This window comes from Hyperolius riggenbachi, chromosome 7, assembly GCF_040937935.1.
Source record: "Hyperolius riggenbachi isolate aHypRig1 chromosome 7, aHypRig1.pri, whole genome shotgun sequence".
In the NCBI taxonomy this organism is placed as follows: domain Eukaryota; kingdom Metazoa; phylum Chordata; class Amphibia; order Anura; family Hyperoliidae; genus Hyperolius; species Hyperolius riggenbachi.
The window spans coordinates 100,516,243-100,544,129 of NC_090652.1; the positions used below are offsets into that span (position 1 = coordinate 100,516,243).

The window sequence follows — 27,887 nt, forward strand, 5'->3', positions numbered from 1 at the left end:
TCTTTGAGTGAGGCAGAACGTCGAATATGAGCGGGGAGAAAGTGGCAGTTCTTCCTCCCCTGTGCCTGTCCATAATAACGCCCCTCCATCTGCCGCTTTAGTTCCGTATGTGTTTCACTGCACACAGCACGCAGGGGAGCTGCGATGTGAGCGGACTTGTGATAATTGAGGTTGGATATTCTTATGACCTCAATTAACACAAGCCCACACACAGCGCAGCTACCCTGTGCACTGTGTGCAGTGAAACATATACGGACCTAAAGCCACAAGGGGAGGGGGCGGAGTTAAGGAAGCACAGAGGGGAGGAAGAACTGTCATTTCCTCACTGATCATAATTGTTGCAAGAATGGGGCCACATGGGGCACTGGCGGGGGAGGATGGTGATGTGTGCTGTGAAAAAGTCAAAGCACCTGTAATACATTTTTTTTTAAGTATTTAAAACCAGGTCAGGGGTACTTTAACACTTTACTGATGGGGGCGCTCAAAGCTCAATTATAAACACTACCAGGCACATCATTGACCTGAGGAAGTGGGATTGTAGCCCACGAAACGCATTGTCTTTTTGTGAAATAGAAAAACTTTTTCTGCATATACCGGCCTAGACCTTCATATGTGGGTAAGCGAACCTTATCCTTTTTCTTTTATTATTCTTCTCCATTATCTTCACACATTGGGCGCCTCTCATCCCCTGTATCATTGACCAGATGTCTTTTATCTTTCAGAAATATTGCCCCCTGTTGTGGTCTCTTCCAGGGAAATGAATTTAGGGACATCACCAGCATTTATTTTCTTTCAATTACTTTGGTTACAAATTAAACCATTAATGAGGGTAGTTTTGCTTCATTTGAACAGAAGAAGCAGTGGTGTGACTATAAATCATGGAGGGGCTCAGAAAAACTATGATGGGGCCCCCCAATGTTCACACTATTTCCTTTGCAAACCCCTTGTGATCCTCACAGCCTGGAGACTCACCTTGCAAGGGCCATAAAACAAGTATGGACATCATATTCTTTACACCCATAACAAGTGTAGCCACAGAAACACCTGATATGAAGGATGGTCCCTTTTATCAGAGGGCGTAAATTAGTAGTTGGGGGCCCCCTTACAGCTCTTGGCCCCTCTGTGGTCGCAGCGGCTTCTCCCCTGTAGTCACATCCCTGAGAAGAAAAAATTTGGATTAGTGGTAGAACATATTCTAAAGTGTTCAAGGCTATCTGCATGATTTTTTTCACTAATCTGCTTTAAGGTGCCCATACATTACTCAATTTTCTATACTATTGACCATTTGGTTTGATCGTTCAACTTTTGATCAACCACACTGTAGTTGATTGCTTAATCATTCGTTTAAAAATCGAGAAATGTATGATTACCTTGACACTATGATGAACCTACCACATCAAAATGCTCTCAATTACTCTATTTATCCCTTCAATTCAATAATTTTATCGGCACAGAATTGATTTTTGGATAGTGTCAGCAGTGGCAGGGTAGTGTCAGCAGTGGCAGGGTAGTGTCAGTAGTGGCTGGGTAGTGTCACCAGTGGCTGGATAGTGTCAGCAGTGGCTGGATAGTGTCAGCAGTGGCTGGATAGTGCCAGCAGTGGCTGGATGGTGTCAACAGTGGCTGGATAGTGTACTGGGTAAAGGCTCTGCCTCTGACACAGGAACCTGGGTTTGAATCTCAACTCTTCCTGTTCAGTAAGCCAGTGCCTATTCAGTGAGGAGTGCTTGGGCAAGACACCCTAACACTGCTATTTCCTATAGCGGATGCCCTGGTGGCTGGTGCTTTGAGTCCGCCAGGAGAAAAGCTTGATATAAATATTATTTGTCTTGTTTGTAGTGTGTGGGCCACTAATCAATCAACTTTTGATCAACCACACTGTAGTTGATCACCCAATAAAGTCGATTACTTAATCGCTCAACGGGAAATCAAGTAATGTATGGCTACCTTAACGAGGGGGGGGGGGGGGGGGGTAACGGAGCAGCCCAATACTTCCTGCAGTCACTTCCAAGATGGGTCTTGGTACAGGATCTCCTTCCATTACCTATTGCATAGGTTCTCAACATGCGGTACGCGTACCCCAGGGGGTACTTCTGATGGTTCCAGGGGGTACTCGGGCTTGATATACTTAACCAAGAATAACAAATTTAGAGTTTTAGAAAATGATAAATCTTATTTAAACAACACCAAATCAGTATTTTAGCTAATTAAAAGAAATAGTAAATGCTTGGAAATTGTTTAGAACCAATTATAATGTACTACGATTAAATATATATTTGTCAAGGGGTACTTGTGATAATGTTTACTATGCCAGGGGGTACTTGGTGTGTACAGGGTTTTAAAAGGGGTACATATCAATAAAATGTTGAGAAACACTGACCTATTGTACAGAGGCCTTTCTTCTACTTATGTGGAAGGACGCAGCACTGGATTGACTTGGGATACGTACTCTTACGTATAGGAAGGGTGTGTGGCCTAGGACAGTTTGATTCCCTTCATATGAAGGGAAGGTGGGTAGAGGTAGGGGTGGAGGGGTGTGTGTGTGTGGAGTGGGGGGGGGGGGGGGAGTTTTAAGGGGATTAATCTACAGATTACAAGTATGTTCTTTTACTAACTTTGATATCCTCACTGGAACCTGCGGCCTCACTTCCTGCATACTGATCCCATAACCCCCATGTTGATCAAATCAAATGGTTTGTTTTGGAAACAAACTTTCCCTATGTCATTAGGATCATAGTGGTGCCTAGCGGGAAAGAGTCAAAGTTTAACTCCATTTTATTGCTCAATTTCCTATATGAACATAATTGCTGGGGATCATTGCTTCCTTTGCATAAGTTACTCAAATAAGTGGTGAAACATTTTCTAGAAGCTAAAATCCGGGCAAACAAAACGTATTCTGTAGAGTTGCTCCTTAGTTAAAACACACTAAGCAAATTAATACATACTACCGTAATTAAAACTCATGTATTTTATTTGCCCATTTGGCCTGGTTATTACACCGTTTAAATAATGTTCCTATCACAATTTATGGCGTCGATATTTTATTTAGAAATAAAGGTGCATATTTTCAATTTGTGTCCATCACTATTTACAAGCTTATAATTTAAAAAAGTATAATATACTTTCTTGACATGCATATTAAAAAAGTTCAGACCCTTAGGTAACAATTTATGTTGTTTGTTTTTTAATTGTAATTTTTTTTTACTTTTTTTTTAATTTAAAAAATGATTTGGATACATTTTGGTGTGGGAGGTAAACAGCTAATTTTAAATGTAATATAATGTAATTATTTAATAAAAAATGTATGTAGGTGTAGTTTACTATTTGTCCACAAGATAGCCATAGTCAAAAAGTCCTGAAAGCGAACGATCTCGCTTTCAGGAAGTAGAAAGAGGACGGGAAACTTTATTTTTTTTTTTGCAGAAAGACTGCGGTCTCTGATAAGAGAACGTTGTTTTTTCTGCGGGGGACTTAGATAGGTGAATAGGAACTATATTCCCATGCACTGATTGGGGGACTAACGACAGGCAGCAGGAGCACGCATAATCGCACGCCTTAGGCAGCAGGAGCTGCACAGTCTATCTGGACGGATACTGTATATCCGTCCAGATAGACTTAAGTGGTTAATGAATATATATCACACTGATTCACTAAACTACTCTGTCTGTGAATGGCAATGTTGCTATTGCAACTCACTTTATGTACACAATGGCCTCAATTCACTAAGCTTTATCAAACACTTTTTGCAAACGTTTGATAATTTACCTCATGGGTAAAATCTAATTTTGATTTCACTAAGGAGTTATAGATTTATTGAATGTTTTAGCGATAAAACATTCGATAAATCTATAACACCTTAGTGAATTCCAAATTAGATTTTACTCATGAGGTAAATTATCAAATGTTTGCAATAAGTGTTTGATAAAGCTTAGTGAATTGAGGCCAATGAGCCTTTACAAGTTTTCTGATAGAAGATCATTTTTAATTTTCTTTTTAAAATAACTTTTCAGCACTCTGTAAATGAAAAAGTACCAAAAAGTAAAGTCAAAAAGTACTATCAAAATTATTCTGAGTACAGTAAAACCTTGGAGTAAATTGGTTTAAGAGCGCTTTGCAATACAAACAACATTTTTTTGTAAAATTTTGACTTGATATACAGGCAACTGCTTGATATACAAGAAAACAAAAGTATACATGTGTTTCGTCAACTGAGCCAATAGTTCTTTTCACTTTAGCGACACAGTATTGTACTTTATTGTACTTAACCTGAGTGTAGAGACTGTGCAAAGTCACATTTCCATGAAATCCTCAAAAGTAACTGTAATTGGATAAGTTCCTTGTTAAAGCCACGCCCCCCAAAAAAAGGTTTGGTGTGAGCCAGCAGATGGCAATGATTCCATTAGCTATAGTGAAAGTCTTGTTTACATTTTTACTTTATACTATTTTACTATAACTGTTTTTGAATTGTGAAACGAATCAACTGAGTTTCCATTAACCACTTAAGCCCACAGGGTTGTTTATTTTTTGCATCTGAGCAACTTTCACCTCCCATTCATTTGCCAATAACTTTATCACTACTCATCACAATAAATTGATCTATATCTTGTTTTTTCCGTCACCAATTAAGCTTTCTTTGGGTGATACATTTTGCTAAGAATTTTAACAGGAATATTAAGAAAGAAATGGAAAAAATCATTATTTCTCAGTTTTTGGCCATTATAGTTTGAAATTAATACATGCTTCCGTAATTAAAACCCATGTATTTTATTTGCCCATTTGTCCGGCTTATTACACCATTTAAATTATGTCCCTATCACAATGTATGGCGCCGTTATTTTATTTGGAAATAAAGGTGCATTTTTCAATTTGCGGCCATCACTATTTACAAGCCCATAATTTAAAAAATTATATTAATATACGCCTTTGACATGCATATTTAAATCATTCAGATGGGCTTAAGTGATTAATTCTTATGAGGAAATTTGCTTTTAAATAAGAGTGCTTATGATTACAAGCATGTTTCCATAACGAATTATGCTCGAAACCAAGGTTCCACTGTACTTTCTTGCTTGCTGGTGGCTAAAAAGGCACTTTATTGGGTAGTTATCAAAATATCACCTAGGAGAAAAGTTAACTGGATCAGGCCCAATGTGCACTATGCTATTTGTGCAACGCGTTACACTAGCAATGCATGATTTTATTATTATTTAGTATTTATATAACACCAACATCTTCCACAGCGCTGTATAGAGTATATTGTCTTTCACTTAACTGTCCCTCAGAGGGGCTCACAATATACTGTAATCCGTAATGACTATGTATGTATCATAGTCTAGGGCCAACTTAGGGGGAACGCCAATTAACTTGTAACAACCGAAGTCTTGGCGGCTGCTGACACGCAGGGGGTATCTGCAGCCGCCTCCCTCCATGGCTCTCAAGTGTTTTCCGTTCCTTCGGCGTCTAGCACGCCGGGAACGGTGTTATCTCCAGCTCACAGGGGTTCTCTCTCGTGTACGCGCGTGCGGAGACAGGATCTTTATGCAGGCACCAGCTTCCCTGGTGAGGTATCGCTACTCTTCGGTAAAGTGACTAATAGTACCTTACCAGTTCCTCTGGTAAGGTCTAGTTAAACTATATAGTCACGAGCTCTGCTAGTACCTTCCCAGCTCCACTGGGAAGGCCTGTTCTATTATTGTCACTTAAACTGATTGTACCTTATCAACTCCTCTGGTAAGGTTTTGCCAAGCTATATAGTTGCCGCGACTGATGATACCTTACCAGTTCCTCTGGTAAGGTCTGATCAAATTATTCTGTTACTGTAACTGTTAGTACCTTGCCAGCTCCTCTGGTATGGTCTAGCCAATCGATACAGTTCTCGTATCTGTTAGTACTTTGCCATCTCCTCTGGAAGGTCAGACCGTACTATCAGTTACGTCCGTAGCTAGTACCCACCAGTTTCCGGGTAAGGTCTAGTACTGTATATTACCCCCACTAGCTCCACTGGTGAGGGTTCTTTGTACTTTCTTGTTTGCACTAATACTGTTAGTACCTTTCCAGCCCCTCTGGAAAGGTCAGGTCAAACTATTCAGTTTCTAGTCCTGGTTGTACCCTGCCAGCCCCTCTGGCGGGGCTCAGTTCCCTATTGAGTTACGGTTGCACCAAGCACTACTCACACATACACCCTTGTAGCTATACCAGCATTATTGGTGATTCTGCAGATCACCACATAATCAGGTATAGTGTCTGCATTATAGGTGATTCTGCAGATCACCATATAATCAGACATCTGAGTTGCTATACCCAACCGTTACATAACTTATCTGTATGTTTTTAGGATGTGGGAGGAAACCAGAATGCTCAGAGGAAAACACACACAGACACGGGAAGAACATATGAACTCCATGTAGATAATGGCTGGGATTTCAACCAGAGTCCCAGCACTGCAGGGCCAGAGTGCTAGCCACTACGCCACTGTGCTGCCCAACTTGTGTATAGGACGCAAGTTCCGTTTTGTGGGCAACCCACATTACTGTGCAGTGTGCACATCAATTTCACCATAGTTTAGTGGATCAGGGCCCATATCATGAAGTACTTCATTGTCTTCTTAAAACCAAAGGCATTTATGTAACAACATCATTATTATCTAGAATGTAAGCACATGGGTGGCCCTCCTCATTGGATGATAGCCTATTGATCTGATAATCCCTTTATGCACCAGCAGTTAGTTGAATGACTACCGTATATAGGTCTGATGATTTGCTGAACTGATCCTATCTGCTAGATGTGATACCACAAATAGCTCTTGTCACGCTTTTAGAAAAATGTTTTGTTTTTTTTTCATATCTCTCTCTGATCTGTGTTTACTCAAGGAAGGCATGGGGGCTCAAAAGTAAACCTGAGTAGTAAAGAACTGTATTTTTTTTAAAGAAGTAAAGTATAAATCCAAATAAAAAATACTGGCGATACCAGTTCTGAAACTACTAAGTTTGCGCATTCACAAGCGGAAGCACGGTGTGTCAAATGTGGAGCTTAGGATTTCTTTTTATATTAATACAAATAACAAACAAACAAAAACAAGCCTTAATCTATGTACCCACGACCAAATGGATCTGGAATCTCCGTCGACAAATGATTGTTTCCCAATGCCAGCGTTTTTTGCATCATGGGAAACAAATTATCATGTAAATTACAGTGAAAGTCAATGGGAATCGGAACGATCACAAATTAATCCAATATGGCGATCGTTTAAAACAAACAATCACCACGAGTGGCCTGTGTTCTGGAAAATCGATTGAAAAATTGCGGCGTGGGTATGGACCTTAACCCTTGATTGACCCCTTGTTTCTCATACAGGCGCTAATAAGCTGATCAGCATGGTACTTCATCCTCTAAGCAATATCAGGCCTCATAAGCCATAACATTGATGGTATTCCTCAGGAGGAGGGTGACAAAACCACCCCAATTTGTTGAACCCCTTTGTCAAATTTTATGGAAAATAGGCTCACCCCACCTCATTTTCTAGAAAATGGGGGCAGGTAGTATGGACCTTTACATGGGATTAATAAATCACCTTCCTCAATATGTAAATCCACTGGCTTCCTGTAAGTTCTGAGCTTATTAAATAATTACATTTTGCATGGTGCCAACATGTACATGTTGGCATGGCCACCTCTGTTATCAGAACACATTTATTTGAAGGAGCATGATGAGACTCTACAGAAGAAGCTGGCAAACGCCTTTTGCAAGATAGCCAGTTGGCCACAACATCCCTTTCCTTTTTGCTGTATGAGATCAAATCAGGTAAAAAGGGCGCAGGAGCCCTTATGGAAAAAACAGTGACTGTTATAAAAGCCGTGATTAGTGGCAAACAATGGAAATTTGGGCACTTGGCAGCAGCCGCTATCAGGTCCCAAAATTGATTGTGGCTTTTATAATGTGGAAAAGAAGGTACATTTAGGTACACGGAGATGCCTGCAACCGGGCGCCTCTGTGCGCCCAAAGGTAACTCCTTTTCGCAGCTTTGCGTTGCATGGAGGATACTTACCTGGAGCTTCCTCCAGCCCCAAGAGCATCGTGGCCTCACTCGCCGTCCTTCTTGGCCCCTCCATTAAGTCGCTATGACTCCTGGTAAATCAGGCAGTTGCGGTCTTCTGTGCATGCGCAGCTCAGCAGAACGCTCCATGGGACTGGAGCGTAGTGGGGGCACATACGTGGCTGAGAAGCGCATGCACAGAAGACCTTGACTGGCAGCGACTGGATTACCGGCAATCATATCACCAGAACGGAGGGGCCGAGGAGGATGGCAAGGGAAGCCACGCTGCTCATGGGGCTGGATGAAACCCCAAGTAAGTATAAATATAGGCCAGTGTACCATCTTTGGTACACTTTAAGGTTAAAGGGGGGTAGGATTAGGCACGGTGGTAGGGAGGGGGGTTAGCGTTAGGTACCACCAGAGGGGTTTAGGGTTAGGCACCACCGGGGAAAGTCATTAGGGTTGGAATCGGTAGACGAAGGGTACTGTGTGAGAGTAGTTTTAGGTTTAATCATCGTAAAATATCGGTAAACATTACTGATCTTACTGACATTTTACTATTGCAATCCAGCAGTAGAACATGAAGAAGCAACAAAAGTATCTTTGAGAATGCTTTTACCTTCTTGCCTCTTCCAGGTCTCCTATGACCTGAACTGGATGGATACAAAGGCACATTTAGATGAATTCCTTAGTGTGTCAGTCTTCAATGCATCTGCCTTGGGGTGCTGATGAAGATGACTTTAAATACTAATAACAAGATTTAGAATGTATTTTGAAAGTGACTTTTAACACGGCAGCAGCCTTTAAAGAGGATAGAGATATTTGCTTTGCAATCCTTTATTTGTGCATGTCGGCTTGTAAGGTAATCACTGCAGTGTCACATGAGTTTCCTGTAAGTGAAGTTGAAGGAAAAAATAAATAAAGGCTAAAGGCGAATAATGTTATCCAAGACAGTTACGCAAAATTTCTGCTAGATTTCCATTTGTCATTTTTAAAACATTTTCTAGGTTTTGCTCTGCAATAGCTCTACCTAGTGGTAGACAATAAAAATAGCTAACAACTTTACAATTATTGTATGGAGCAGAAAAATAATTATATAAAAACCTGACTTTAGATTAGGATACTTCTGTATAGGTACACCGTTTTTTCAAATCTTTCTAAATAAAAGCTTTAAGGTAGCCATACATCTAGAAATGATGGGAGAGAGATCTGGCGGCTGACCATACACTGCAGGCCGATTCCTGATCAATTTCATTGATCCAGAATTGGTCATGTGACACCGTATCCTTTGCCTCGCTGTCCCCCCTAAACTCCAATGTGCCCCACTCCGGTGCCCAGTGCAGTATACGTTACCTGCCCGTGTCTGCCGCTGGCTCTGTCCTCCGTCCATACATGCATCCCACGTGGTTGCCAGTATACATGTGTGCGTTTGTGTGACATCAGACACTCACCCACATTACTCCGGCAACCACGTGGGGTGCTTGTATGGATGGAGCCTGGAGCCAGCAGTTGACACGGACAGGTAATGTATACTGCACTAGGCACTGGGGGTGGGTGGCACATTGGACATTAGGGCGGCAGCATCAGGGTCTCATCGCATTTGTCGCTCATCCCAATATAGCTCACTGTTACCGCCATGCACCCACTCAACCACAATGGCCCAACATCAGCATGTTGATTGACATGCTCGACCTGAATTGGTCACATCGTTGATTGGGCATGCACTTGGTGGCACCAATTTTCTTCCGACTCAATAATAATTGTCAAATTGGATGGTTGATCGGCCACCAAGTCGATAGATATATGGGCACCTTTAGCTTTGTCAACAAAATTAGTTAGCAACTTGAGAATGCGTATCTCGTGATAGCATAAATCCACCAAAATAATGTATGGTATCCAATGCGCTGCCTAATTTTTACAACTTCCTGTTTGTTCCCAATGGCATATCTAGGGAAAAACACTGAAATTGTGCCACTGTCCAAACATATATCCATGTTGTAAATAACATTGACATAATACCAGTCGCAAATCTTTTCATTAACAAATTAAGAAGATGCATGAAATAATGGACCTTCTTTACTTTGATCTCATAGTGACAGATCTTCTCCTGTGACCGACATGTTAACGCAAGACCCCTTAGTGGCAAACTGGCAATCCCCATAGTGACACAAACTTCTGAGGCCTGAAACCCACTACGGTGTTTTTGGCAGCTGTCACAGGAGACCCTAGTGGTCAGACCTCAAATGGCCTTCCAAACGGTGCCAGCGCACAGATCGTGCGAACTCTGGTCGCAGTCAATGCGCAGGAACCGTTGGGAATTAGCCGCAGACAAACCAGAAGGGAGCCTGTGAGATATAATAATTACAAAATACACACTAATTCAGGGTATAACTGCCACCACCTCGGTTACCATGGGCCCGAGGAGCCCGCTGACTGACTAGTCCTGCGAATAAAACCGGTTAAACACACTTTATTCTGTCTAGCCAACAACAACCACTAGTAGCGTCTCTTCAGAGACCCGGGATCAGTTCTGTGCGTGCTGAATAGTAGGGTAGCTAGAACAACAACTGACGATAGCGTCGGTTTATTGAAAGCAATATAAATAATATATACAGACAATTATTAAAATCAACAATTATTAAAAGTAATAGCCAGTATGCAAAAATAAAAGAAGGGAGAAAAAATACTTAGTTCCTGGAAAGATGTCCTTTAGTGGGAAAACTTGTAAAGTTCTTGGTTTCAATCAAAGTTCAGAGTTCAGACCAGGTGGATGCCAGCATATCCTCAAGCTGGCACAGATGAAATCAGGATGATGTTTCAGGGTGGAGGACACTGAGTGTGTCTCCTCTGCCATTCTTATGCCCCTGATCCAGTAGGAGGGAGTGAGGGCAGGGCCACACACCCACTTAGAACATGAGATGAGTCCTCCCCTTGTCCTGGGGACCAGAAATCATGTCTTAACCACATATGGGCTCTATCTCACAGAACCGTACAGGTCAGGGTAGATTTACTAATATTTTCAGGTCTGCCTCGATTTACCCAGCAGCCTGATACCAAACATGAGGGGTCGGACCCCTGTGGTATCATCAGGGCACTTTCGAACTGCCTAACTGACAGTTTCTGAAATGTTCTCAGAACCAGCGCCAGACAGGGCCCTACATGCTCTGTTAGTTTGGAGGGTCTGCCAGCCTGGCAACACAGAAAATATGACACATATAGCAGTTTATGGAATATGATCTACATCTGGGATTGACAGCAGGTCATCCCTAGGTGAGGTTCTTTTTGAAGCTGGCAGCAGCAAGCCACATGTCGGCTCCCCTGCTGGGGAAGGAGCCAGAGTGTCTGAGTTTTTCCACTCTAGATTGCTTATGTCATGGTGCTTGTCACCTATACCTGATGAATGGGCCATCAGCACAGCTTGAAGCCAGGGACTCTCTGCAGATGACCTTTTGATGGAAGGAGGGAAAGAGAAAAAAAAAAGAAAAAAAACCCAGGGATGTCATTTCTGATTCCTGTAGTGGCTGCACAAATTTAGCCAGACAGTGATCAGAAATTGGACTGTGCGGCTCCTTCCAATTCGCCCGCGTTTCTCACGGCTGTTCCGTGACAGCACCCCCTGGGGAGAAGGCAGATAGACATGCATCAGCAAGATGTGTGTCGTTGCCGCTAACCTGCGATATCTGATCTAGTTCCCCGTTGCAACGGGATAGCCCGGCGGCGTTCTGGTGTCGGCTGCCTGCCTTGTGTTGAATTGTGAAGTCATACTGCTGTAATGACAGGCTCCAACGTAAGAGCTTGCCATTGGTCCCAGCAGTGGGGTTCAGCCAACTCAGGGGATTATGGTCGGTAATGATCGTGAAGGAGCGGCCGTACAGATAGGATTGCAGTTTCTGTAGGGCCCACACGATCGCTAGGCACTCCTTTTCAGTTGTGGAGTAGGCTACCTCTCGGGGCAGGGGCTTCCGGCTCAGGTAGAGGATAGGGTGTTCATCTCCCTTTCCATCCACCTGGCTGAGGACTGCGCCGAGACCGTAGTCAGAGGCATCGGTTTGCACAACAAACCGACGACTGAAATCTGGGGCTTGAAGCACCGGGGTGCTTGCGAGTGCCTGCTTCAAGGCTTGGAAGGCGTTCTCGCAAGCGGGGGTCCAGCTAACAACCTTGGGGTGTTTCTTGCTAGTGGCATCGGTCAGGGGCTTCGCCAGGGTACTATAGGCTCGAACAAATTTCCTATAGTAGCCGGCGGTCCCCAGGAACCCTGGACCTGCTTTTTCGTGATCGGCCGAGGCCATGCCAGGATGGTGTCAACCTTTCCCGTGTCAGGTTTCAGGGTGTTACCCCCCACCCGGTGACCTAAGTACTGCACCTCGGTCATACCAATCTGACACTTACTCGGCTTAACTGTCAGATTGGCTGCGGTCAGCCTCTCTAGTACCTAGGACAGGTGTTTGAGGTGTTCCTCCCAGGTGGGGCTGAACACCGCAATGTCATCCAAGTACGCTACAGCGAACCCTTGCAGTCCCTCCAGCAGGTCGTTTACGGCCCGCTGAAACGTGGCAGGAGCGTTCTTCATCCCAAAGGGCATCATCGTGAACTCGAAGAGGCCAAAAGGGGTGATGAAGGCCGACTTCTGCCTCGCGTCAGGTGCAAGTGGTATCTGCCAGTACCCCCGGCTCAGATCCATGATTGATAGGTACCTGGCGGACGCCAGTGTATCCAACAACTCATCGATGCGAGGCATGGGGTAGGCGTCTGTAGTGGTGATGGCGTTCAACTTCCTGTAGTCCACGCAGAACAGAGTTGTCTGGTCCTTCTTGGGGACCAGGACAACAGGGGCTGCCCAGGCACTACAGGACTTTTGAACCACCCCTAGCTCCAGCATCTTCCCCACCTTTTTTTTTTTTTTTTCAAACTCAGCTTTCCCCACCGGGTTATATCCTGATTGTCTTAAGGCAAAAGCCTTATATGTCAGGTACTGTTTGCATCATTGTTTGAGAAAAAAGAAAAAAGGATATAACACAGTACCATTACAAAAATTAGTGAATGGTTAACCCGCACCTCCCCTTATACCACCACCCCCCTCCCCATACAACCCCATAACAACCCCATACACCCAATATTCATAATCCAACCATACTTCACATTCATACCCCAAGTAGGCTAGGTTATATTAGGCCACAGTCACAATGGACCCTTATGCCATTTTGTCTCGGTATTTCGGCTAATTGCCAGTCTCCCTCCTCCCTAACCCGTACTTGATGGTCCCGCCTATATGACCGCAAGGGGGGAATAACCCCTTAGGTTACCCCAGATTTCTCTTATAAATTTATATTGGTTTGAAGTAATTTCTGATGTCGGGGTATTTGATCTTTCGTATAAGTTTTCCATTCCCCTAAACCAATCTAAAAAAAGGAGGCGGCCCGGACTCTTCCAGTTTTTAGCTATTATTTTCCGGATATATAGGGTACCCACTGTTATCAAAAAAGTGCCTTCCTTAGTCTCCTCCTGTTCTGTTATACCAAAAATCGCATTCATTTTGGATATATTAAAGTTGGTGTGTACCCGTTGTTTACCAAATTCTATAAATTCATTCCACAGGGGAGTGACAGATGGGCAGCTGTACCACATATGATTCTGATCAACCCGCATCGCCAGCATGTGGACCCCATCCTTGGATTAAATTTTTTTGCCCTTTCGGGCGTTAGATACCATCTAGATACCACTTTATACTGCATCCACTGTAAATCTGAGTCCGGGCTACCCCATATAGTAGACCAAATAGCTGGCCATTTCTCCCCCAGGGGTGTATTTCTGATAGTCTCCCATTTTTTACAGTACGGAGGGAGATCACATTGGTCAATGGTTTTTAAGAAGTCGTATAATAGTGACATTATTTTAGGTGGTCTATTATTAAGTAGGAGAAGTTTCTCAAATAGATTCAAATCACTCCTAATAGGTGTATTTTTGTTCATATAACTTTTTTTTGGGTAAGCCACCAGGGTGTATTCTTTCCTTGTCCCCCCATCATACCAGTAATCCCCAGGGCTTTGTTTCCATAAATATGTACTAAACGGGTATCAATATTTACACCATTCTTGGAGAACCACAATGCTGAGGATGCGGGTGGAAAACCTGGATTATCTCTTAAGGAAGTCAGGAGGGAAAGACCACCCCCAGTTAGCCATTCCTTTATTAGGTTATATAGGACTCAGTGTGGGCTTTATTAAGGGGTGGGATGATGTACTCCATAACCTGTGAATATACATAGGATGCCATGCAAATATCATATCCATATTTAATTCATTTTTTTCAAATAATGTCCATAATTTTTTACCTGAACTCGTAGAGTGTTCTATTTTCCAGTCCACTATTCTTGTTAAATGTATACACTTATAGTAAGATAAAATATCTGGGGCCGACATCCCACCTCTTGTTTTATCTCTACCAATTATGTTATAGCTAATTCTACGAGATGATCTAGCCCAGATAAAATCCTGAAAGAGTCTGTTCCACCCCCTGAACCATGTGCTGGGGAGGGCAATCGGAACACACTGCATAAGAAATATTATTTTGGGCAAAATACACATCTTTATTATTGCTATTCTGCCCAGTGGATTAAAGTAAGGCCGATCCCATCCATTTAGTTTTTTTTTACTCTCTTCCATTAGATTTTTATAATTTTGATCGTATATTTTGTCTACGTTACCACCCAGCTTAATCCCCAAGTACTTAATTACTTTTCCCCAAGCAAAGTTATTATAATCCTGAATCTTTTTCCTTGTTTCTATCGAGCAGCCTAGATCGAGGATTATACTTTTTTCCATATTGATTTTAAAATTTGAGCTTGCCCCAAAGCTGCTTAAAATTTGTTCGCATCTATATAGGGACATTACTGGGTCTCTTAGTGTCAACAGGAGGTCATCAGCATAAGCCAGTGCTTTAATCTCTTCAGTACCTACTGTTATACCTTTTAATTTTTCATCGTTTTGAATACAAAGTAGTAGGGGCTCGAGACACAGGTTAAAGAGTCCGGGTGAAAGAGGGCATCCCTGTCGTACCCCGTTCAAAATCGGGAAGGCTTTGGAGGCAGAAGAGTTGATTATCAATTGAGAATTTAAATTATTGTACAGCTTCTTAATTCTTTCTATAAAGAGGGGACCTATGCCAAAGTTTTTTAAGCAATTAAATATAAATTCATGCGAGATACGATCGAACGCTTTTTCTGCGTCGATCGCTATGAGGATCGTTTCTTCTCTATTAACTTTACAGTTATGAATAATATTAATTGCTGTATATATATTTTCCTGGAGGTGCCTATTTTTCCTAAAGCCCATTTGCTGTTTCCCCAGTAATACCTCCAAGGCCTCCTCTAGTCTATGAGCCAGTATGCTCGAGTATAATTTAACATCGGTATTTATTAGGGATATTGGCCTAAAACTTGCACAACGTTCTGTCTCCTTGCCTTCCTTTGGTATAAGAGTAATCCTCACCTCTTTCTGCATGTCCGCTTGCACCTCTGGGGAGACGCGGTAAGCGGATTGCCTGATGGGGGCCCGTATCTACCCTATGCACTGCCAGACTGGTCCGCCCCGGGACACCGGAGAAGGTGTGCTGGTACGGACCCAGCACCTCCTGCAACTGCTCTTGCTGGGACGAGGAGAGTTGTGGGTTGACGCTTGGGTCGCTGTCCACATCTCGTATGTCAGCCAGCAGGTCTAACAGGGGGTCTGCCTCTCCCTGCTCTAACCGGCTGCACACTGGCAGCACATACTTGGTCCTGTCATGGTGGGCCTTCAGCATGTTGACATGAAAGCTTTTCTGTTTCCTGCCTCCCATGTTCACCAGATATGTCAGAACCGTTGCACTATAGTGTAGGGTCCCTCCCAGGCCGCTTGCAGCTTGTTCTGCCTCACTGGAAGAAGGGCATACACTTTGTCACCTACTTCAAATGACCTCTCTCCAGCAGTGCGGTCATGCAAGATGTTTTAAAGCACTTTAGGCCTGCAATTTAGCATTAAAAGTGATTTCTGCCCTTAAAATGCTGCTTTGCTTTTTCCCCGGGACTTTTGGCGTGTATCCCACTCCGCCATGCCCCCCTCCAGGTGTTAGACCCCTTGAAACATCTTTTCCATCACTTTTGTCGCCAGCATAAATTTTTCTAGTTTACAAAGTTCGCCTCCCCATTGAAGTCTATTGCGGTTCACGAAAGTTCGCGCAAACCGAACATTCGCGGGAGGTTCGCGAACCTAAAATCGGAGGTTCAGGCCATCTCTACCTGGCATGAGTCATAGCCTAATCATAATTGTGTGTGTAATTTTATGTTACTTGCAATTTCTTAATTCATGTACTTTTTTGTAATTCCCAAAAATTACACTAAAATACAAGTGACACAAAATTACACACAAAATCATAATTCTTCATATTTAAACAACTTAAACAACAATTTCACAAGGTGAAAACAATTATAGTTACGAAAATTACACATATAGCTGTAATAATGTGAAATTTCACATAATTTTTTTTAATAACGCTTTTCTATTACAATCATAATTTTAATTAAAAAATTATGCAAAATTTTGTGAAATCGTAATAAGAACATTACAATCATCACTATTGTCAGTATTGGGGGTAAGACCTGAAACAGCAGAAAATGATTCAGAACCTGGAGCACATTGGGTAGAGACATTGCAAGGTCTGCCTGCGGAACTATGATGTCATCAGCAAACTGATTTTTTTATGGGGCTGTAATTTTTAGGGGGAAAAAAATCTCTACCTGACTTAGGGATCACTGTGATCACAGCTTGTAGAAATTCTTGTGGGGGTTTTACCAGCTAGGAACTGGTTATAAAAATGGGTAAGGTATAGGGTCAAGTTTGAAACAATATTGTTTGTAAAAAATAGTTGTATAACAACCAAGGCCACATTCTTCAGGGTCCTAATGATTTTGGCAACTTCCTCTTCAAAACATTGTTCTGATAGGTAACTCACGGAGCCTTGGGACAATTTCTATATATGTTTTGTAGTAGAGATTTTTAGGATCCTGTTAATTGAATTTTATTGCATTGTTCCCTAGTGAGGGAATTCAAGATGGTGGCAGAGGTGAGATTTCATAGGTAAACTAACCTTGATTGTCCATCACATTTGAGGAAACCAGTAAGTGTTGCTTACACCTGAAGACCCCTCCCCACTTCCCAGTATATATCCTCACTTGTATTCAGTGTGACAGCTGTAAAGGGGGCACTGGTCTGATTGCTCCACTCACAAAACCCAGCAAAAATAAAATAGTAAACCTTAAAATGTATGAGCATGCATGTAAAAACAAAACAAAAACATTTTCACCAAATGCATTGAAGTCAATGGCCATGAGAAAACACATTTTCAGTAAGTCAGGTAAGTAAAAGCCAAGTCACAATTTTTCAGAGAAGGATCTCTATGTTGAACTAATTCAGACAAATCAAACCCAGACAAACTGAGACCAACCCCGGTACAGACTAGTTAGCTAATAAAAGTCTTTGGAACTTACAAGCTGGCATACAATTTTTTACTAGTACAGAGGAAGGAAGGCACATTGCCCACAACTACTTTTTACTAGCAACTGAGCTTTTACATAAGAGGCTGAACATAATGAAGATTTAGTGCTCTTCATCTAAAAGGTCTGATCCTAGATTTTGGGACTATTAACCTCCTTGGCGGTAACCCCGAACGTAGTTCGGGGTAAGCCGCCGGAGGGTGCCGCTCAGGCCCTGCTGGGCCGATTTGTTTAATTTTTTTTTGCTGGACGCAGCTAGCACTTTGCTAGCTGCGCCAGCACCCCGATCGCCGCCACCGCGCGCCCGATCGCCGCTATCCGGTGCGGCGCGCGCCCCCCCCCCCCCCCCCCCAGACCCCGTGCGCTGCCTGGCCAATCAGTGCCAGGCAGCGCCGTCGCCATGGCGACGGGGGAAGCCCTCCAGGAAATCCCGTTCTTTGAACGGGATTTCCTGATCGGAGATCGCCGAAGGCGATCGAAGAGGGCGGGGGGATGCCGCTGAGCAGCGGCTATCATGTAGCGAGCCCTGGGCCCTAGAAAAAAAAAATTTAAAAAAAACTGCCGCGCTGCCTCCTGGCGTATTTTTTTATACCGCCAAGGAGGTTAACATAGATGTCCAACAAAAGTTCAGACAAAGAAGCATTCAGATCTGTTTCCTGATTGCTAATTGATTAGATGCAGATTCTAATTCACCCTACACTTATTCAAATCAATATTGGGTTCTCAGCAAATTTTGGCAAGTTTTATGTTCCTGTGACACTATAGCAATCAATTATTCACACATAAACGTGGCATGATGTGCACAGCTGACAGGTAATGTAATTAGGACACTTTTTAATTCCTTGTTCACAAAAGTGGTAAAAGTTAAAGGACCTGATCCAACTCCTTTTTTCTCGGTTTCCCATTTTGTACTTTCTATTTAATATAACTTGTCAGCACTCTGCAATTGAAAAAGCACCAAAAAGTAGGTGAAAAAGTACTGTCAGGATAATTCTAAATATTTTCCTGCCTGCTGTTGGCATCAAAGTCATTTTATTAATAAGGTGTGAAATTATCAACTTGGAGAAAACTAGCAGAAAAAGTGAATTGGCTCAGGCCCAAAATTGCAATTTCACAGCCTTACATATAGACCCCTAAGACACTTTGGGCCCGATCCAATCACCTTTTTCTCCTAGGAGATACATTTAAATTCTCTGTTCCAAATAACCTCAGCATTTGCAATTGAGAAAGTACCAAAAAGTGGGTGAAAAACTACTTTCAAAATTATTCTATTTTCCTGCTTGCTGGTGGATTAAGGCTGCTTACACACAGGGACGTTACAGGCGCACGTTAGTGCAGACTGTAACGCTCCCCCAACGTACAGCAATGTAACACAAGTGGGCTGTTCACACTGCCCGCGTTGCATTACATGTAACGCTGCACGTTCTTCCGAAAGTGCGGCATGCTACGGCGTTACAGCGGCTTAAGCCGCGTTAGACTGTTTGTACATGCTCAGTCATGTTGGGGAGGAGCGGAGAGCGGCCAGGCACATGGCTAATTAATATTCACTGCACGTTGTGACTTGCAGTGTTTACTTTCTGGTGCGGCCGCTGTGTGCGGCGATTGGCCGGCGGGACCACGTGATGCCACATGCGTCCAAGAGTACGCATCACAGCAGCCAGAGTGAGCTGCACAACGCGGCTCACTCTGACGTCCACGTTATGCGACCTTAACGTAGCACCTAACGCAACGTCTTGGTGTGCAAGTAGCCTTAAAGTAATTTTATTGATAACGTGTGAAAATATAACCTAGGGGAAAACTGAATTGGATCAGGCCCTTTGTAGCTTGAAGAGTGGAGAAGTTCGTAGTGACTTTTGCTTCAAATTGGCTTTTAAATGACAGTAAAATAAATTGTTTCTGACAAGTATTTGTTTCTTAGTGGGATAAAAAAAAAGAGAGTCTCTAGTCTCTCTTGGTTAGGCTACATGTTTACAAAATAATTAGGCACGGAAGGGTAATTGCTGAGTTCTTAGGGGATAGATAAATGTTTTAGTATATTATAAAATGCCGTAACCAGAAATCTCTCTGCTGCTATTATTTTTATTGTCATGGTGTAGAAGTCACAGAAGAGAGAAGCACATAATTACAATAGGATTTGCAATAACAAATATACATCCTATTTATTTAGACATTTGTTTTTCATTTGCTTAAAGAAATAAATCATAATTAAATTCACACAAAATACAGATTTAGCCATTCATCATTTTTTTTCTCTCCCTCTATTTTTTTTTTTTTTGAGAAAGGTAAACACACACAAGACCTCATCTTTACTATTCATAGTGGTCCTCAACAGTTATTTAACCCTTTAGCAGCCAATTTATTTATAGGCTTGCAAGTGCTCCACATTTTTGTATTTCTTCTTAGTTGCATTTCCTAGCTTCTAATTAGTACTGCTGTAATGTGTATTTATGGCCACTTGTCACTAGGGGGCAGTGTAAGACAATAAAAGAGGACTTTCAGTTTCTATGTTTTCTGCTTGGAAAGAGAGATTAAAGTAGAAGGATGGCTCTGGATAGTATATAGCCTTCATTCCAGCACTGTCTGCCGGTAAAGCTGCTCTGTCAAATAGCTTGGAGACATGAGTGGTTCTGAGAATTGCCCAAGCTTTACTCGAGGACCGTGCTGGAATGACAAGCCAGGCAGAGGAATGAGAAGGCTCTATACCAACCAGGACCTGGTGGTAGAGTATGACCTGGCAAGGTCGGCCTCTGCACCGTCGGGGACTGGGAGACAGAGGCTGAGAGCGGAGCTGCGGTGATGGGCATAGCAGCTGCTAGGGGCTGGAGGAAGCACCGGATAAGTAAATGCCATTTTTTGGGGGGCTGCCTGCATATTCCCTTTAACCACTTAAGCCCAAAGGGTTGTTTATTTTTTTGCATCTGAGCAACTTTCACCTCCCATTCATTTTCCAATAACTTTATCACTACTCATCACAATTAATTGGTCTATATCTTGTTTTTTCCACCACCAATTAAGCTTTCTTTGGGTGATACATTTTGCTAAGAATTATCTTATTCTAAATCCATTTTAACAGGAATATTAAGAAAGAAATGTAAAAAAATAATTATTTCTCAGTTTTTGGCCATTATAGTTTGAAATTAATACATGCTACCATAATTAAAACCCATGTATTTTATTTGCCCATTTGTCCCGCTTATTACACCATTTAAATTATGTCCCTATGACAATGTATGGCGCCGATATTTTATTTGGAAATAAAAGTGCATTTTTTCAATTTGTGTCCATCACTATTTACAAGCCCATAATTTAAACACTTATATTAATATACTCCTTTGACATGCATATTTAAAAAGTTCAGACCCTTAGGTAACTATTTATGTTTTTGTTTTTTTTATTGTAATTTAGTTTTCTTGTTTTTTTTATTAAAAATTGTATGTGGGTAATTTTTGGTGTGGGAGGTAGACAGCTAATTTTAAATGTAAAAAATGTATTTATTTATTAAATAATGGATGTGTGCGTAGTTTTACTATTTGGCCACAAGATGGCCACAGTGAAAAAGTCCTGGAAGCGTGATCGTATGCTTCCAGGAAGAAGAATGAAGATGGGGAACTTTGTGAAACTCAAAAAAACCGCAGCGTCTGATCTGATGAGATGATGTCGGCTTTTCTGCGGGGGGCTTTGATCAATGAAAGGGATCTATAATTCCTTTCATTGATCGCTGGGCTAATGGGCGGCGGCGGGAGTGCGCGCAGCCCAAGTGGACGAGAATGTTCGTCCAGTTGGGCTTAAGTGGTTAAAGTGAACCAGAGACAAAACACTCTCGTGTATTTTACCATATATTAATGGGGACATTAGAGAAAACACCTCCCCTGCTCTCTGTTTAATTTCTCTCTCTTCACTGCTCAGCTTGCCTCTTATCAGCCCTGATAAAATCCCCGACTTAGCATTCAGTCTGGCTTTGCTCAGAAATCATTATAGCTCAGTCTGTCTTCACTGATGTATTTTCAAGCCCAAGCCTGCCCCCTTCTGGCTCTGCTATAATGAAAATCACAAACACTGGTTCGCACGACAGCTGGGGGGCACAGTCTCTGCTATAATGACTCATCTATAATGATTCGTGAGCAAAGCCAGACTGAATGCTCAGTCAGGGATTTTATCAGGGATGATGAGAAGCAGGCTGAGCAGTAAAGGATGAAACAGAGAGCAGGGTAGGTGTTTTCTCGAATGTTCCCACTGATATATATGGTAAAATACATGAGAGTGCTTCGTCTCTGGTTCACTTTAAGAATTTTCTGGGTCACCCATATGCAAGAAGCTGGTAGTTTGTTGTGTAAGAGGCAAATATCTCATATGTACATTTTCTTTTTAACATTTGCAATCAAGCTTTCTGCTTCCCCTTTTCATCCTTAACTGATTAAAGTTTCAGGACGTAGAGTCTACGTCCTAATTAGCCCCCCTGTGTGTTCTAGGATGTAGAATCTACGTTCTGCATTAATTTCCCACGTCTGCCGCCGAGCGTGCGTGTGCCGCCGGGCATGCGTGTGCACAGTCACGTGAATGGTCAAGTGAATGATTGTTGCTGTTAGCTAGCAACAATCATTCAATAAAATTAGAGGAAAAAAAAGTTTTAAAAGTAAAAAAAAAAATTAAACTGACATAGTCCCAACAAAAAAGTATTTTTTTTTAAATTCCCCATTAATTTTTAACCCAAACCTAGCCTATTAACCCCTACAATACCTAAACCTGTTTATAATCGTTTAATGACTGCCGCCAGTAGCGATCGGATGCAATCGCTAGGGCGAAAGTTTCAGGCCCCAATGCTCTACAGATGTAACGCTCTGCCATTGCCTAGCGATGCATCTGTACAGCACTCTGGCCCCCTGAACTGTCGCTCTGGCGAATGCATTTGATCGCCACAGACGCGCAGACTGGGGATAACAGTCGGCCACATGCTCAGCTAGAAATAAAGTGTGGCATATGGGGTATCATTTTAATCGGGAAGGGCCAAATAATTTATTTGTAAATGTTTTATAACTGTGGGACGTGTGATGTGAAAATAAGGAGGGGTGAAAAATGAAAAAATGTTTGTTTTCTACATTTTTTTCCCATAAATGGACATTACAACAAAATAGTTTTGGGAGAAAAATATTACCCAAAAGAAAGCCTAGATTGTACTGAAAAAAAACAAGGCATGTATCACTAAGATGGCACAGATAATTAAAAAGTTACTGCTGTATCAAAAACACATAGCTCCCAACTGTCCCTTTTTCGGAGGAACTGTCCCTTTTTGAGAGCCCAGTCTCTCTGTCCCTCTTTCCTCCTCATTTGTCCCTCTTTCAGGACTTTGTCCCTCTTTCTATGTAAATATATATATTTCTCTACTAAAAATGTGTTTGATTGACTCTAAACTTTATTCCCAACCTTTAAATGGATATATTACTAATTTTAAAATGTTACTATGAAGGAAAATAAACCAGAATAGAAAGGACCAGTGTGGTTTGAATTATAAAACAACATATGTTTCTTTATAGTATGCGTGACTAGAGTCGTAGTGAGGGCATGGCCAGGGGTGTGGCTTAAGTGTCCTTATCATCTCAAAAAGTTGGGAGGTATGTCAAAACGACACAGCTAAAGTGTCAAAAATGTCAGGAACTTTAAGGTGTAATAACCGTGGAACGAGAACCAGTTAATCTTTTTTTTTAGATGTTTTTAATTCTTTGATATAAAAATATGTTATCAATTAACACTGCAAGCTGAATGAACAGAAAATCAGTATTTGATGTGGCCACCCTTTATTTTAACAACAGCATCGGTTCCTGGAGATTCACTTGCACACAGATTTTGAAGAAACTTGGAAGGTAGGTTGAAGAACTAAACCACATATTTTCTGTGGATGCAGGTAGCTTCAAATCATTTTTTTCTTTCAAGTAACTGCCGACAAACTCAGTACTGTTGATATCTTGGCTCTGTGTGGGCCATACCATCCGTACACACTTGAAAGATTAATGAAAGATCTAAAAGTGCGTACACACGCTGGGTGGTCTTTAGCCGACAGTATGCACGTGTGTACGCGCTGTCGGTGGACTGATAAATCTGTTTCTGAACAATTCGCTGAGCGGATCGTTCAGAAACCGCCTTATCAGTCTGCCAACAGCGCGTACACACGCGCATACTGTCGGCTAAAGACCGCCCAGCGGGAGGGTCCAGCGGACCCGTCGTTGCATTTAGTAGATACAATGCTAGTGGGAGAGCTGGCAGGCACTCGGCAATGCTGTTGTGTGCAGGCAAAAATTGTAAACACGCAGCAAACTATGTGCTCAAGACAGAGAAGCAAAGTCTATACAAAAACATCCAGGAGGTGTAACAGTGTCTGGCACTATAGTTTATTGATAGCAGATTGAGAACTTGAGTCCTGTGACATGATGCAGTAAAACAACATAGCGTGCAGTTGAGACTGACATACATCAGAACTGTATCATTGCGAAAATCGTCACAAAGGTGTAAAAAGCTGTACCTGGGTGTTGGGAGGTGGCAGGTGTGGGCACCAAGTGGTGCACAGTCCTTACGACCGTTTCGCTAGGCTATACACCGAGCTTCATCTGAGGTTTAAAGTGCACAATGTGACTGGAACAGCGGTGGGTTTAAATGTGCGTCTCGCAAGGGCGCACTTCCGGTCCGCCGCACTAAGCCCAACCTCCCTCCTAAACTGATTGGCATGAAGTGCCGCTTGTCATAACAGGCGGTGAAGCGCACGGCAATGGGGCAAGGAGGTCTCGCGTATACATCGCGTCGTGAATGACGTCGTAACCTCGTGACCAGAGCCCCGCGCCCGCCTCCAAGAGCTACGTACATGGTGAAAACTGTGTAATAGCAGCGAAGTACTATCGCTATGGCAACCCGGGCCGACTCCACCCCAAATAAACAATGGGGGTAAAGGAAGCCCAGAGAACCCACAACAACAGCAAAAAGCCGCAAAAAAACAGTGCAAAGACACACCATGGTACAACAATCATGGTACAAATAAAGCGCGCACCCTGTACGAAGTACCAGGTACTGGCAGCATAAACCATGATGCGTGAAGGGGCTCTCCACGCAAAAGCTTATTAGCAAAATGTAACCTATAGCTCTGGCGTGGCAGGTGGTAAAAAAAAAAGGGGGTCCACAGGGGGGGGGGGGGAGGGGGAGGAATGGAAGAAACCTGAGGTGTACCTGTGCGTGCAAGTGAGAAAGAAGTGAAAATGATAATGAAAAGTGACAGTGTGAGAAAAATAAGGTGGGGGGGGGGGGGGGGGGGGGGGGGGGCGGAGAAGATGTGATGGTACACCAAGGAGAATATCTAGAAGGAGAGGTAGAATGCCAGGACGGGCATGAGAATAGCATGCCCAAAAAGGAGAGATACAGTTCGCACCGTGGCAAAAAAACTGGCATTTACTGGGAAACAAAAGAGAGAAAAATTGCATACTGTTATGGATTATAAACCAGTAAAAAACCTTTATTATTAATTAAAAAGGGGCACATAAGGCCCTTTAATAAATCTTAAATTCCATTCAAACAGTTAAAAAATGTCACGGCGAGAACCGATGGGCAACAAGAGGAGGCCAGAACAAGTGGGTAGGAGAGAAATCTAGGGATCTAGAAAAGAGGCCAGGTCGACGTAGGTGTTTAGACCCAACGCACCCATAGCATTAGTGCACAGAATCCAATGCGCTTCCTGTCTGAGCAAAAGTTTTTTCCTGTCACCGCCTCGTTGAGGGTTGTTGCAAACATCGATATATGCAAAAGAAAAAAGATCAGGGTCATTTTGATGGGCTGCTGGCATGTGTTCCACTATCCTCAGGTTTCTCCCATTCCTCCCTCCCCCCTGTGGACCCCCTTTTTTTGCCACCTGCCACGCCAGAGCTATAGGTTACATTTTGCTAATAAGCTTTTGCGTGGAGAGCCCCTTCACGCATCATGGTTTATGCTGCCAGTACCTGGTACTTCGTACCGGGTGCGCGCTTTATTTGTACCATGATTGTTGTACCATGGTGTGTCTTTGCACTGTTTTTTTGCAACTTTTTGCTGTTGTGGTTCCTCTGAGCTTCCTTTAACTCCATTGTTTATTTGGGTTGGAGTCGGCCCGGGTTGCCATAGCGATAGTACTTTGCTGCTATTATACAGTTTTCACCATGTACTTAGCTCTTGGAAGCGGGCGCACAGCTTCTGGTAACGCGGTTACGACGTCATTCACGATGCGATGTATACGCGAGACCTCCTTGCCCCATTGCCGTGCGCTTCACCGCCTGTTATGACAAGCGGCACTTTAGGCCAATCAGTATAGGAGGGAGGTTGGGCTTAGCGGCGGACCGGAAGTGCGCCCTTGCGAGACGCACATTTAAACCCACTGCTGTTCCAGTCACATTGTGCACTTTAAACCTCAGATGAAGCTCGGTGTATAGCCTAGCGAAACGGTCGTAAGGACTGTGCACCACTTGGCGCCCACACCTGCCACCTCCCAACACCCAGGTACAGCTTTTTACACCTTTGTGACGATTTTTGCAAATATACAGTTCTGATGTATGTCAGTCTCAACTGCACGCTATGTTGTTTTACTGCATCATGTCACAGGACTCACGTTCTTAATCTGCCATCAATAAACTATAGTGCCAGACACTTTACACCTCCTGGATGTTGTTGCATTTAGTAGGGCGTGTGTACGCACCTTTAGACCAATTTTACCACCTTTCATGTAGTATGAGAGCATACTCTACACAGTCTATTCTATTGAGCTGAACTCCACATCAGATAAAAAATCTTTGCAAGATGCTGCACACAAAGATGCTGTACACATTCAAAAGATCAGTATCTGCAAAATATCTGTTCCTGCAAAAGATCCATTCCTGCAAAATGCATTCATAGTCTATGATATCTGCAGATCATCATACACACCTTGTTTAACAGACATTCACCTGCATATCTGAAAATCATTTTGCAGGAACGGATCTTTTGCAGGAACAGATCTTTTGCAGATACTGATCATTTGAATGTGTACAGCATCTTTGTGTGCAGCATCTTGCAAAGATTTTCAGCTCAATAGAATAGACTGTGTAGAGTATGGCTCTCATACTACATAGAAGGGGGTAAAATTGGTCTGATATCTTTCATTAATCTTTCAAGTGTGTACACACCATAATGGATGATTTGGGCACAGCATATGCACTAATGCAAATATATCGGCTATTGGGCACCGAGAGCAGAAATTTGGGTGCCCAATAAATATTGTTTTGAGAATGAGAACATTATAGTTTTTGATTTTTTTGTAATTTTGAAAACATTAGAACATTATAGTTTTTTAAATTTTGCTTGAAATATTTTATTATTTTTGAAAATCAACAGGTACTTATCCGTTAGCCGGGCGCATCCGGCAGGTGGCGCTAATTACTATTCCTCCTCCAGGCCGACATGGATAGTAAGGAAAGATGTAACTCTGGTGGAGTTTTGTCGCCACCTAGAGGATGCGCCCGGCTAACAGATAAGTACCAATCATCATTTTGAAATGTATCATTCTTTAAATTATAAGGTTAGGATGAGGGGGGGGGGGGGGGTTAAGGGTCAGGCGCCACCAGGAAGGGGGGGGTTAGGGGTCGGGGAGGGAGTTTTAGAGTTAGGCGTCACAAAGTGGAGTTTGAGAGTTAGGCATTAGGAAGGGGCGTTTTAAGTTTAGGCATGGGAGGAAGGAGGGTTCAGTGTGAGAATAAGGTTAGGTTCAGCTGTAGTAAAATATCAGTAACATTAACCAATGTTTTACTATCATCATTACCACTGTTAATATTTTTTCGTTTTCGTTTGATGCCCAGTAACAATGGTATTGATCATTTAGACTTATTTCAGCTTCACCTGGTGCCCCTTTTTCCTTGCACCTCTATTTCATGAATGTCTGTCATGCTTCTGCTGCACAATAAATATGGGGCTAATCACACCATTCTGATAGTATTGCATACTGATAAGTATTTACCTGTATGACCTTACCGATGTAGTATAACTTCCTTTTCTTGTTACTGTGCTCCGTCTTGTCATGGTGTGTGACTTGTGACATGAAACTGTTTTGTACAACCACAGGTAGAAGAGTGTATTCCTCATTCAGTTTTGATCCTTCTACACAGTCATTTTTTCTGCAAAAGAGGAACTCCAGTGAAAATAATGTAATAAAAAAGTGCTTTATTTTTACAATAACTATGTATAAATGATTTAGTTAGTGGTTTCCCATTGTAAAATCTTTCCTATCCCAGGTTTACATTTTGACATTTATCACATGGTGACATTTTAACTGCTGGCAGGTGATGTCAG

At 42.6% G+C, this 27,887-nt stretch overlaps 1 long non-coding RNA gene across 1 annotated transcript; it reads right to left on the minus strand.

The window, feature by feature from the left end:
• Nucleotides 1-282: 282 nt before the first annotated feature.
• Nucleotides 283-27,707, minus strand: LOC137525603 (uncharacterized). Its single transcript, XR_011022947.1, has 3 exons — nucleotides 27,556-27,707; nucleotides 8,652-8,922; nucleotides 283-1,157 (listed from the first exon to the last, which is right to left on the minus strand). It is a non-coding gene; the product is annotated as an uncharacterized lncRNA (long non-coding RNA).
• Nucleotides 27,708-27,887: the final 180 nt, after the last annotated feature.